The following is an 11318-nucleotide window of genomic DNA, read 5'->3' as shown; positions in this document are numbered from 1 at the left end:
GCAGGCCTGTTCTCCCTAAAAATCTGTCCTTACACCCAGCACAGGATAGGAAGGGAGCCTGCGACCCCTGTGGACCCCACATTGTTAGGTCATTGATTTGTTTGAACGGTTGCGGCTTCTCAGACCTTTGATACAGAAAAGGGCCCTTATCAGAAGTGCACAGCATGATGCATTTTCACAAACTGAACACACCAGTATGCCCACCTCCCAGCAGTCGGCCTCACGCTCCCTCCCAAGCATGAGGTCACCCCATGGCTACCATGCTCCTAACTTCTAACAGCAAAGACAGTTCTCTCCATTTTTGTACTTTCTTATAGAAAGGGATTCGTACAGTATGAGCTCTTTTGTATAGGGCGTCTTTTGCTCAATTTTATATCAGCGGAAGTCATCCATACAGGTGCACATAGCTGCCCATGTTCATCCTTATTGCCATGTGACAGTCCATTATGGGACTATAGCGTGGTCCTTCTGTTGTGCCGTTCATGGGCATCTGGGGAATTCACAGACGGGAATTCTTAGCTATTATAGTACTGCTGTCGCAGATACTGCAGTGCATGGGATGAGAACGTTACTTTTGGTGGCCCGCTGAGGGGTAGAGTGGCTGGGTCATAGGGTCTGCCTGCATTCAGCTTTCCCCAAGTGCTTCTCCCAATTTACACTCCACCAGAGGATGGGAGTTCTGCTCATCATATCCTCGCCAACACTTGGCATGGCCAGACCCTCCGATTTAAACGCTCAATGATTCTAAGTGGAAACTCGCATGATTTCAGTGTTAACGTCTATTTGGTAACATTTCTGTTGTTCACACAGCTCATGAGAGTGGAGTACTCCATTGGAGCCATCATCCATTTAGTGAACATTTACTGAGCCCTTCCTGCGTGCTGGGCTCTGTGTGCTGGTGCTAGAGAGACAGAAAAAAGCAGAAAGCTGTCCTGAAGGAGCTCCAGGGACATCCTCTCTTCAGGTATCTGCTCAGATGTCATATCTGCAGACTGGCCTCCCAGAGCACCTGCCCGCATCACCCATTGCCTGTTTCATCTTCTTCATGACACGTACATCACCGAAGGTACCTTGTTTACCTGTTTTTTGACGTGTTTGGTGCTCTCACGAGGGCAAGAATCTCGTCTGCTCAGTGTTCTCTATCCTCTAGCATAGTTTCTGGCACATAGTCTGCATTCAGTACATATTTATTGGGTGAGTGAACGATGGAATAAGTGATAGGCAGGGTGAGACCTGAGATCTAAGGTTCAGGTCGTGGCTTTGCCACTCATCCACTGTCTGAGACCTTCAGTCAATTATTTCAGTTTTCTTTTCTTTTCTTTTCTTTTTAAGATTTTATGTATTTATTTGAGATAGAGAGTGAGAGAAAGCACGAGTTGGGGGGGCAGAGGGAGTGGGAGAAGCAGGCTCCCCGCTGAGCAGGGTGCCTGACATGGGGCTCGATCCCAGGACCCTGGGATCATAACCTGAGCCGAAGGCAGACACTTAACCCACTGAGCCACCCAGGTACCTCAATGGTTTAAGTTTTCTGATCCTCATTTCCTCATCTATAAAACAAGAGTGCTTGAACTGGCAAAGGAAAGAACAAATGAGCTTGAAGCGAGGTTGAGAGAAATTACATAATCTGAAAAAGAGAGAAAATAGAATGAAGAAAAATCAAACAGAGCCTCAGAGAAATGTGGGACAACTTTGAGTGCACCAACATATGTGTAACAGGCGTTTCAGAATGAAAGAGGAGAGAGAGAAAGGAGCAGAAAAAATATTTAAAGAAGTAATGCCCCCAAATTCCCAAACGTAATCAAAGAAAAAAACCCACATTAATCTATACATCCAAGCATATCAACAAACTCTAAAGAGGAGTTTGCAAGGAGCTCCATACCCAGATACATCATAGTGAAAAGACAAGACAAAAAATTTTTGAAAAGATCAAAAGAGGGGCGCCTGGGTGGCTCAGTTGTTTAAGCAACTACCTTTGGCTCAGGTCATGATCCCAGAGTCTTGGGATCGACATAGGGCTCCCCGCTTGGCAGGGAGTCTGCTTCTCCCTCTGCCCCTGCCCCCTCTCATGCGCTCTTTCTCACTCTCTCAAATAAATAAATAAATAAATCTTTTAAAAAAGAGCAAGAGAAAAATGACTCATCACCTACAAGGGAACCCAAATGAGATTTTTTAAAAAGATTTATTTATTTGAGAGAGAGAGTGCATGTGGTGGAGGAGGGCGAGAGAATCTCAAGCCGACTCAGCTCAAGCTGAGCAAGGAGCCTGACACGGGGCTCAATCCCACAACCCTGGGCTCACGACCTGAGCTGGTACCAAGAGTCAGATGCTCAGACGCTTAACCAACTGCACACCCAGGCACCCCAGGGAACCCAAATAAGATTAACAGCTAACTGGGCGCCTGGGTGGCTCAGATGGTTAAGCATCTGCCTTCAGCTCAGGTCATGATCCCAGAGTCCTGGGATCAAGTCCCACATCGGGCTCCCTGCTTCTTGGGAGCCTGCTTCTCCCTCTGCCTCTCTCTCTCTCTCTGTGTGTGTCTCTCTCATGAATAAATAAATAAAATCTTAAAAAAAAAAAAGATTAACAGCTAACTTATCCTTGGAAACAACAGAGGCCGCAAGGCAGTGGGATGATATATTCCAAGTGGAAAATATAGTAGAAATAAATAAGGGTAACCTCCGTGTTGTAGCATTATTGTTTGGACTCAGGAACTGTGAGTTTAGTGTCTGACCACAGCAGTTCTCTGAACACATTACTAAGGATCATATAGTGTAGTTCCAATTGCCTCTTTTATGTTATTTAATGCACCCTACGTGAGTTGGCGGCGGCAGCTCAATATTACCGTGGCAGAAGGTAAAAATCAGTCCTTCTACACCCATCTGGAGGTTTAGCCAAAAGAAGCAAATGTCTCCGTTTGTGGTCCTTTCTAGGAAAAAAGCTTTCTACAAATGACTATTTTATTCATCAATTAGTACGTATTTATTAAGCATCTACTGTGTGCTTGCTAGAAGCCATACTCCCGTGGAACTCAACATCTAACTGCAGGAACTCAGAGAGTAGTGAGGGAGAATGGCATTCACCAAATAGCCACACAAATGACCGTGCCAAGCATGTAAAGGCAGGACATGAGAGGTACTAAGATCCCTGGGTAGGGAGCATTTATCCCAACTGAGGAGGTGGGGAAGGCTTCCCTTGGAAAGTGATAGTTGAGCTGAGGTCTGAATGATGAGTAGGACTTTCCTTTCCCTCATAAATATGGGCAGGAAAAATGTTTCATGTGCAAAGAGCCTGCGGCAGGAGGAAACAGAACAAGGACAAGGGGACCGTAGGTTCACAACCCTCTTGGGAACTTTCCTGGTGTAATCTGAAACCGCCCCCATATGCAGAGAGCAGGGAGAGACCAAAGAAAGAGGCAGGCCACTCCGAGTGGGTAGGTGGCAGTTTTAATAATAGCAAAGGGAGGGGTGACTGGTGGCTCAGTGGTTGGGTGTCTGCCTTTGGCTCAGGTCATGATCCCAGAGTCCTGGGATCGAGTCCCATATTGGGCTCCCTGCTCTGCTGGGATTCTGCTTCTCCCTCTCCCTCTGCCTGCGCTCTGCCTACTTATGCTCTCTTTCTCTCTGTTAAAGATTTTTATTTATTTATTTGAGAGAGCAAGAATGAGAGCTAGAGAGAGCACATGAGAGGGGGGAGGGTTGGAGGGAGAAGCAGACTCCCCGCCGAGCGGGGAGCCCGATGCGGGACTCGATCCCGGGACTCCGGGATCATGACCTGAGCCAAAGGCAGTCGCTTAACCGACTGAGCCACCCAGGTGCCCTTTTTTTTTTTTTTTTTAAGCGACTGCCTTCGGCTCAGGTCATGATCCTGGAGCCCAGGGATCGAGTCCCGCATTGGGCTCCCCGCTCGGCGGGGAGTCTGCTTCTCCCTCCAACCCTCCCCCCTCTCATGTGCTCTCTCTAGCTCTCATTCTCGCTCTCTCTAGCTCTCATTCTCACTCTCTCAAATAAATAAATAAAAATCTTTAAAAAAATAAAAAATAAAATCTTAAAAAAAATAATAGCAAAGGGAACTTAACCTATGAGGCTTGTCTTGGGAGGCAACAAGACAAGTAGATCCCTACACTCACGCGCCAGGTCTTAAAAGCTTAAAAGGGGCGCCTGGGTGGCTCAGTCGGTTGGGGGTCCAACTCTTGATTTCGGCTCAGGTCATGATCTCAAGGTTGTGGGATCGAGCCCCATGTCCAGCTCCGTGCTCAGCAGGGAGTGTGCTTATCCCTTTTTCTCTGCTCAGTACCCCCAGCCCCGCTTATGTACATTCTCTCTCTCAAATAAATAAATAATTAATTTTTTTAAAGCTTATAAAGGGGCCCTAACTGGGCTCAGTCACGTAGAGCATGCAGGCGTTCTCAACATCACAACACTGTCTCCAGGCTGTGTCCTTGGAGCAGTTTTTGGGAGTGGGGAGGGCAAGTGGAAGCCAAGGACAGGGGAGGGGTTGAGGAGCCTCCAGTACGTGGGCCCTGCTCACAGGTCAGCTGGCGGTCACGGCTTTTTGATTGCATTCCCCAACAGGGACTGAAAGAAAGTTAATTGGAAAATTATATGTCTGATAAGTGGTCACTATCCAGAATATTTAAAGAACTCCTACAACCCAATTTTTGCAGGAGGCCGCAGGCGGACCCACGACCCGTGCCGGAACCATGTTTCGCAACCAGTATGACAATGATGTCACTGTTTGGAGCCCTCAGGGCAGGATTCATCAAATTGAGTATGCAATGGAAGCTGTCAAGCAAGGTTCAGCCACGGTTGGTCTGAAATCAAAAACCCATGCAGTGTTGGTTGCATTGAAGAGAGCACAGTCAGAGCTTGCAGCTCATCAGAAAAAAATTCTCCACGTTCACAACCATATTGGTATCTCAATTGTGGGACTTACTGCTAATGCTAGACTGTTACGTAATTTTATGCGCCAAGAGTGTTTGGATTCCAGATTTGTATTTGACAGACCTCTTCCTGTGTCTCGTCTTGTATCTCCAGTTGGAAGCAAGACCCAGATACTAACACAACGATATGGCCGGAGACCATATGGTGTTGGGCTGCTTATTGCTGGTTATGATGATATGGGCCCTCACATTTTCCAAACCTGTCCATCTGCCAACTATTTTGACTGTAGAGCCATGTCCATTGGAGCCTGTTCTCAATCAGCTCGTACTTACTTGGAGAGACATATGTCTGGGTTTATGGAATGCAGTTTGAATGAACTGGTTAAACATGGTCTGCGTGCCTTACGAGAGACACTTTCTTGCAGAACAGGACCTAACTACAAAGAATGTTTCCATTGGAATTGTTGGTAAAGACTTGGGAGTTTACGATTTATGATGATGATGATGTATCTCCATTCCTGGAAGGTCTTGAAGAAAGACCACAGAGAAAGGCACAGCCTGTTCAACCTGCTGATGAACCTGCAGAAAAGGCTGATGAACCAATGGAACATTAAGTTACAAGCCAGTCTGTATGTTTATTATCAAATCTGTAAGAATGCAGGAACATGTACTGATGACAATAATCTATGTGTAGGAATCAGTCCAGATGTGTTTTTCCCTAGCAACTTGTCTGAAACCATGTAATGGTATGCATTTTTCTTTAAGAAAGGGTCTATATAATCATTTTCTGGAAAGTATAGGTATCTGTACTGATGTTTTTATATGAAGAACATAGTGTCTTTGTGGGTTTAAAGACAACTGTGAAATAAAATTGTTTCACCTGCCTAAAAAAAAAGAACTCCTACAACCCAACAACAAAATTTAAAATGGGCAAAGGACTGGAATAAAGATTTCTCCAAAGATACAGGAATGGTCAAGAAGCACATGAAAAGATGCTCACCACTGATTAGGGAAATGCCCGTGAAAACCACGAACTACCCCGTCATGCCCACTGGGGTGGCTGTTATCAGAAAAACAGAACATAGCAAGTTCTGGTGAGCACATGGAGGAACCGGAGCCCTTGTGAGCTGCTGTGGGAGTGACGTAGCCACCATGGGAAACAGTATGGCAGGTGCTCGAAAAATTAACCTTAGAATTACCATATGATTCAGCAGTTCCACACCTGGCTTAGAGAATTGACAGCAGACATTTGTACTGCTGTGTGCCCAGCAGCATTATCCACGATAGCCGAAATGCGAACCCAACCCAAGTGCCCATCGTCCACCAGCGGATGAATGGATGAGCAAAGTGTGTGCGTACACACAATGGACTATTCTTCTGCCTTCAGAAGGAAAGGAATTCTGACACCTGCTACAGCATGAATGGACCTTGAGGACACGATGCAAAGTGCAAGAAAGCCAGACAGAGAAAGACAAACAGTGCGTGATTCCACTCACACAAGGTCCTGAGAGTAGTCACAGTTATAGAGGTGGAAAGCAGAATGGGGTGGTTGCCAGGGGCTGGGAAGGAGCAACAGGCAGTGAGTCAGAGTAGAAAGAGCTGCTGGAAGTTGAACCCAAAGAGGTGAGAGTTCACGTGGTTTGGTCTTTGTCCTAGGCAAACGACTTCAGGGCTGGTGGTGGACAAAGAGGGATGGGTGTGGGCACCTGGGTGGCTCAGTTGGTTGGGCGACTGCCTTCCGCTCGGGTCATGGTCCTGGAGTCCCGGGATCGAGTCCCGCATCGGGCTTCCTGCTCAGCGGGGAGTCTGCTTCTCCCTCTGACCCTCTTCCCTCTCGTGCTTTCTATCTCTCATTCTCTCTCTCTCTCAAATAAATAAATAAAATCTTTAAAAAAAAAAAAAAGAGGGATGGGTGACATTGGGAAATATTTAGGGCCCAATGGCGGATGTGATGTGAGTGACTGGGGGAGGAAGACACCCCACCCCACCCCCGCCCAGATCCCTGAGCATTTCCCAAGAGGCTCTGGAAACCTCCAGTCTGAGGTCTCATTAAGGTGCTCTGTCCGGGTCCCAGTGCAAATGTAAACTTAGATTTTATGCCTCCCAAGAAGAAATTTGGGCACCTGCAGCCCGCACTCCCACCTGGACACACCCTCCTGGGTGGGTGGGCATTGGGGGCCCTAGCAGGTACAGGCTTGGATTGGTTGTGGCCTCCTCTACACACACATCCACCTGCCCTTCGCTGAGTTCCATTGGTGGTTTCTCACGGTTAGCCAGCCTCACAAATGAGCACTTTGGGCCAGTTGGGTGTTCTTGATGGCAAGTAACAGAACCTGACTCTGGTTACCTGAGCAGGAAAGGGCTCAACTGGAAGGTCATGGTTGCTCACAGAATTATGTTCCTAGTTGGAGAACAGAGCTCACATGGGACCCAGGAAGCTGGGCCTGGCCACAATGCCACCCCAGGACAGGCTGCCTGGGGAGCTCAGCATGTACCTGCCCATCAGCCCCTCAACTCCGCTGGGGCTGTCCTGAAAGCTTCCTTCCCTTTCCATCTGCTCTTCCCCCTAGTGAGAGAAAGACCATTAATTCCATTTTAGAGACAAGAAAGCTGAGGCCCAGGGAGGTAAGTGGCCTTCATTACGTCAGGTGTCTTGCCTAACATGGCAAGTGGCTGAGTCACCTGACCCCACATGCCACCCCCACAGTCCCACAGTTTCCAGCAGGCTAGTACAGATATGATTTTCCCTTAATTTAAAAAATATTGGTCCTGAATTTCAGAACCAGGAACAGCAGTTGCCTTGTTGATTTTTCACACCTAACCACGAACGGGACTGAGGTGGGTTGGGTGAGGGAGATCGGATGGGATTGACAGCTTCTGAGTAAGGGGCAGGTTGCTGCACCTGTCCTGAGATCACCCCCGCCTCTCCCTCTCCCCCAGTAAGGAGAATGTCCAGATACTAGGCAGCCAGAAACCGCACACATTTACCGCAAACTCTGATCCTTCACCCTCTATCTTCCCCCTGGCGCCTGGTTCTTCCTGGAGCTAAAGAGGAAAGGTGACCTGGTTATCCTTCTTAGCTTATTTATGCAGCATAGAAGAATGGCTTGTCTGGGCAAAGTGGATGAATAGCACTTTACAAAACGGATTTAATTGTTGACGTCAATTTATTTGAGAGGGAAAAAAATGCTAATGGTCATTTCCAATCATGTTAATTGGCTTCTGGCTCCAACCAGCCATCCAAAGAATGTCTGGTGACAAGTTTGTCCTGAAACTGTCTTTTTTTTTTTAAGATTTTATTTATTAGAGAGACAGCGAGAGAGGGAACACAAGCAGGGGGAGCGGGAGAGGGAGAAGCAGGCTCCCGGCTGAGCAGGGAGCCCGACACGGGGCTCAATCCCAGGACCCCGGGATCATGATCTGAGCTGAAGGCAGACGCTTAACGACTGAGCCACCCAGGCGCCCCTGTCCTGAAATTGTCTTATCGGGAGTTCTACCCTCAGAACTCAGCTATGCCAAATCACAAGTGCTGCCTGGTGACCGAAGGGCAGGGATGCTTCCTGGGGAGCAAGGCACAGCCCGTGAAGTCGCATTGTGTCCTCTTCTACTCAAATGGTCCGGTCTTCGGCTCTTTTGTTTTTGTAACAAGTGTTTTATTTCCAGACCTAAAATGACGTGATCTTTAAAGTTTACGAATCCTCGGGTGCCTGGGTGGCTCAGTTGGTTAAGCGACTGCCTTCGGCTCAGGTCATGATCCCAGAGTCCTGGGATCGAGTCCCACATCGGGGGGGGGGGGGTCCCGGCTCAGCGGGGAGTCTGCTTCTCCCTCTGACCCTTTCCCCTCTCATGCTGTTTCTCTCTCTCTCAAATAAATAAATAAAATCTTTAAAAAAAATAAAGTTTACGAATCCTCTCAAGTCTAACGCATTGGCTTTATTTATTTATTTATTGCATTTTATCACAACTGTTTTGATTTAGTGGTATCAAATCACCTGCAACATACACAACTTTCCCAAATCTTGCCATTCTGTAATGTGAAATGAGTGAAGGCCAGTGTGTCCGTAGATGTGGATTGGTGATATACATGTATACGTTGTACCCAGTATACACTGGTGTATACTTACAGGGTTGTTGGTGTCATGTGGGAGGGGCCACACACAGGGTGTCTTTGCCAGGGCGGGGGGGGGGGGGCGAGTGTTGGAGCCTGGCTACCCCACCAGCCCGATTAAATTAGTGCCCATCCCTCACTGTCATTTCATTGTGTTTTATTATGTTTCTAACTCCTATCCCTACCTGACGTTAGTTTATTTCTTTGTTGTAAAATAACATTTCCCCGCTAGGCAGCAAGCTCTGTGAGGTCAGAGACCTCCTCAGACCTGCTCGCTGTGGTCTCCAGAATTAAGAGCATCCTCTGGCACATAGTAGGTGCCCAGTAAATACTGGTTGAAGAAAAGAACGAAGCACCAGGCCCAGTGCCGGGTGCGGGGGAACAGATCGGTATCTCTGTGGTCAGCTTGCAGCCTTATCTCGAAGGCCTGAGACCAGATGGGGCTCTTTGCGGTGCTTTTCCAGCTCTCTGAACTATTGCAACCTGCACTGATTTAGTAGCTTCACTCTCTTCGAGCCCGGAGGAACACACACACCCTGGGCCCCAGAGTGACCAAAACGTGCCCGTGCCCTCACTTCAGAGTGATCTGGGGAGCTAGTCAGCAGCTCTCCGCCTCCCACCAGGACTCCTCAAATGGAAGCTTCCTCCTCCAGTACAGGGATAGTTTGGATGCTGGGCAACTCCCCCAAATGACAAAGAACCATTACACCCACTTACCCACACCCATACCCCATTACACCCACACCCGCTTAGCTCCAGTGACCAAGAATTGCTTCAAATTCTGGCACTCACACGTCTTCGTAAGGCCCGTGGGGAGCCCCTGGTCTGGCCCCGTGCTCCTCTCTCCTACTCATTTCCCCTGATGGTCCCTTGCCTGCTGAGGAAAGTCTTGCTCACGGTTCTGCAATAATACAGCTCCTCGATCCCTCGCCTGCAGTTCCAAAATCCACAAAGCTCTGCCCACTGCAAGGTTTTTCGTTAAGTTTGCAGTCCGCCCCTCCAGCCAAGAACCCACTATGTTGAGCAAAGCTGGGCTCATTGACTTGTTGGCACGCGATGGTGTGGTAAGGACCCCCGCTCTCAATAGTATGACACCCAGTGCCGGCCGGGTAAGATGGACAGCAGTTAATTAGTCACATGGACTCACGGCTTGGGGGGGAAGGAGGACCCCGCTCACCACATGGGGCCACTCGGGGTTGCAGTCAGCAACAGAGTGAACCAGCAAAAGCTGTGGGCTGTCCTTTATAATAATGGGATGGGGTGCCTCCTGGTTCGTCTAGGAGGATGTGATTGGCTTGCAAGCTGGCAGGAAAACCAAAGCCCTCCCAAACTGAGGACGGGGTGGAGTGTGGCTGGTCTGGCTGGCAGAAGAATGGCTGGGTGGGGAGCTTTTTCCAACAATGGTGGCAGCCATGGGGGGGGCGGGAGGGGCACATCTGACGAGTACAGGGGACTCAGGAGCCCTCGGAGGCTCAAAGATGTCAGGGCGGCACTTGAATTGAGGAACCCACAGGCATGTTGGGGGGGGTTAAGTTAGACAGGCTTACAGAATTGGGGTCCATGTTAGGTAATGGGGGAGTGTTTCGGATTGGCGCAGTTGGGAAGCAGAGGTAATTCTGTGATCAGGTCTCTCAAGCAGTCTTATCTAGAAGGCAAGAGGAATGAAGGAGTGCTAATGCTCTACAGGTCAAGAAGCCAAGGTCACTCATATTAGCCAGGATAGGGGGCTGTCTGGTCGTGTTTGTTGGTCTGGACAATGTTCTTGTTTTTATTTGAGTTCAGACATGATTGCAGCTGGTCTTGTTTTGTGTCGGCCCATCATGGGGGCAGAGCCGCCCCGTCGGGGGCTGGCGTTCCGTGAGGTTGTTGGTGTCCACAGAAGCATACCAAGGCCCTCCCAGCAGCCTCAGGGCCCATAGCTCCAGGCCAGTTCCCCATTCAGGGGCTCCTTTTCTCTCCCTCCACACCCCGTGTAGCCAGGGGCATCCACAGTCGGTCCTCAGAAGCTTGGTCTCCAGGATCCAGAGCTTTGCCGTGGCCAACTGTTGCTGGTCAGGAGCTGGTTCAGAGAACGTCACCGCAGCTGGGCTCCGGTTACACCCTCCCTCCCGCCGTCCTGCAGAGTGAGTTGGTCCGGCCTCTCACTAGTCACCCGACCGTTGCTGCACTGAAGATGCACAGAATGCATCAGCCGCCTGCCACATTATCAGAAACAAACCTGGCTCCTGGCTCTGGTACCAGATCCTGAAGACTGCGGCCTCGATTGCCAAACCCAGGCTGTGAAAACCTGCCTCAGAGTCCAGCTGGCTTTCCTTAGAGAGCCAGGTGGCT

At 49.0% G+C, this 11318-nt stretch overlaps 1 pseudogene; it reads left to right on the top strand.

Moving 5' to 3' along the window:
* The first annotated feature begins 1026 nt into the window (after positions 1-1026).
* LOC112813849 (proteasome subunit alpha type-1-like) lies at positions 1027-6752 on the top strand (annotated as a pseudogene).
* The last annotated feature ends 4566 nt before the right edge of the window (positions 6753-11318 follow it).

The sequence above is a fragment of the Callorhinus ursinus genome, unplaced genomic scaffold (assembly GCF_003265705.2).
Source record: "Callorhinus ursinus isolate GAN/ISIS: 27379988/994484 unplaced genomic scaffold, GSC_fseal_2.0 scaffold13, whole genome shotgun sequence".
In the NCBI taxonomy this organism is placed as follows: domain Eukaryota; kingdom Metazoa; phylum Chordata; class Mammalia; order Carnivora; family Otariidae; genus Callorhinus; species Callorhinus ursinus.
Note: the sequence above shows the minus strand (reverse complement) of the source record. Positions and strands in the feature narration are given on the sequence as shown.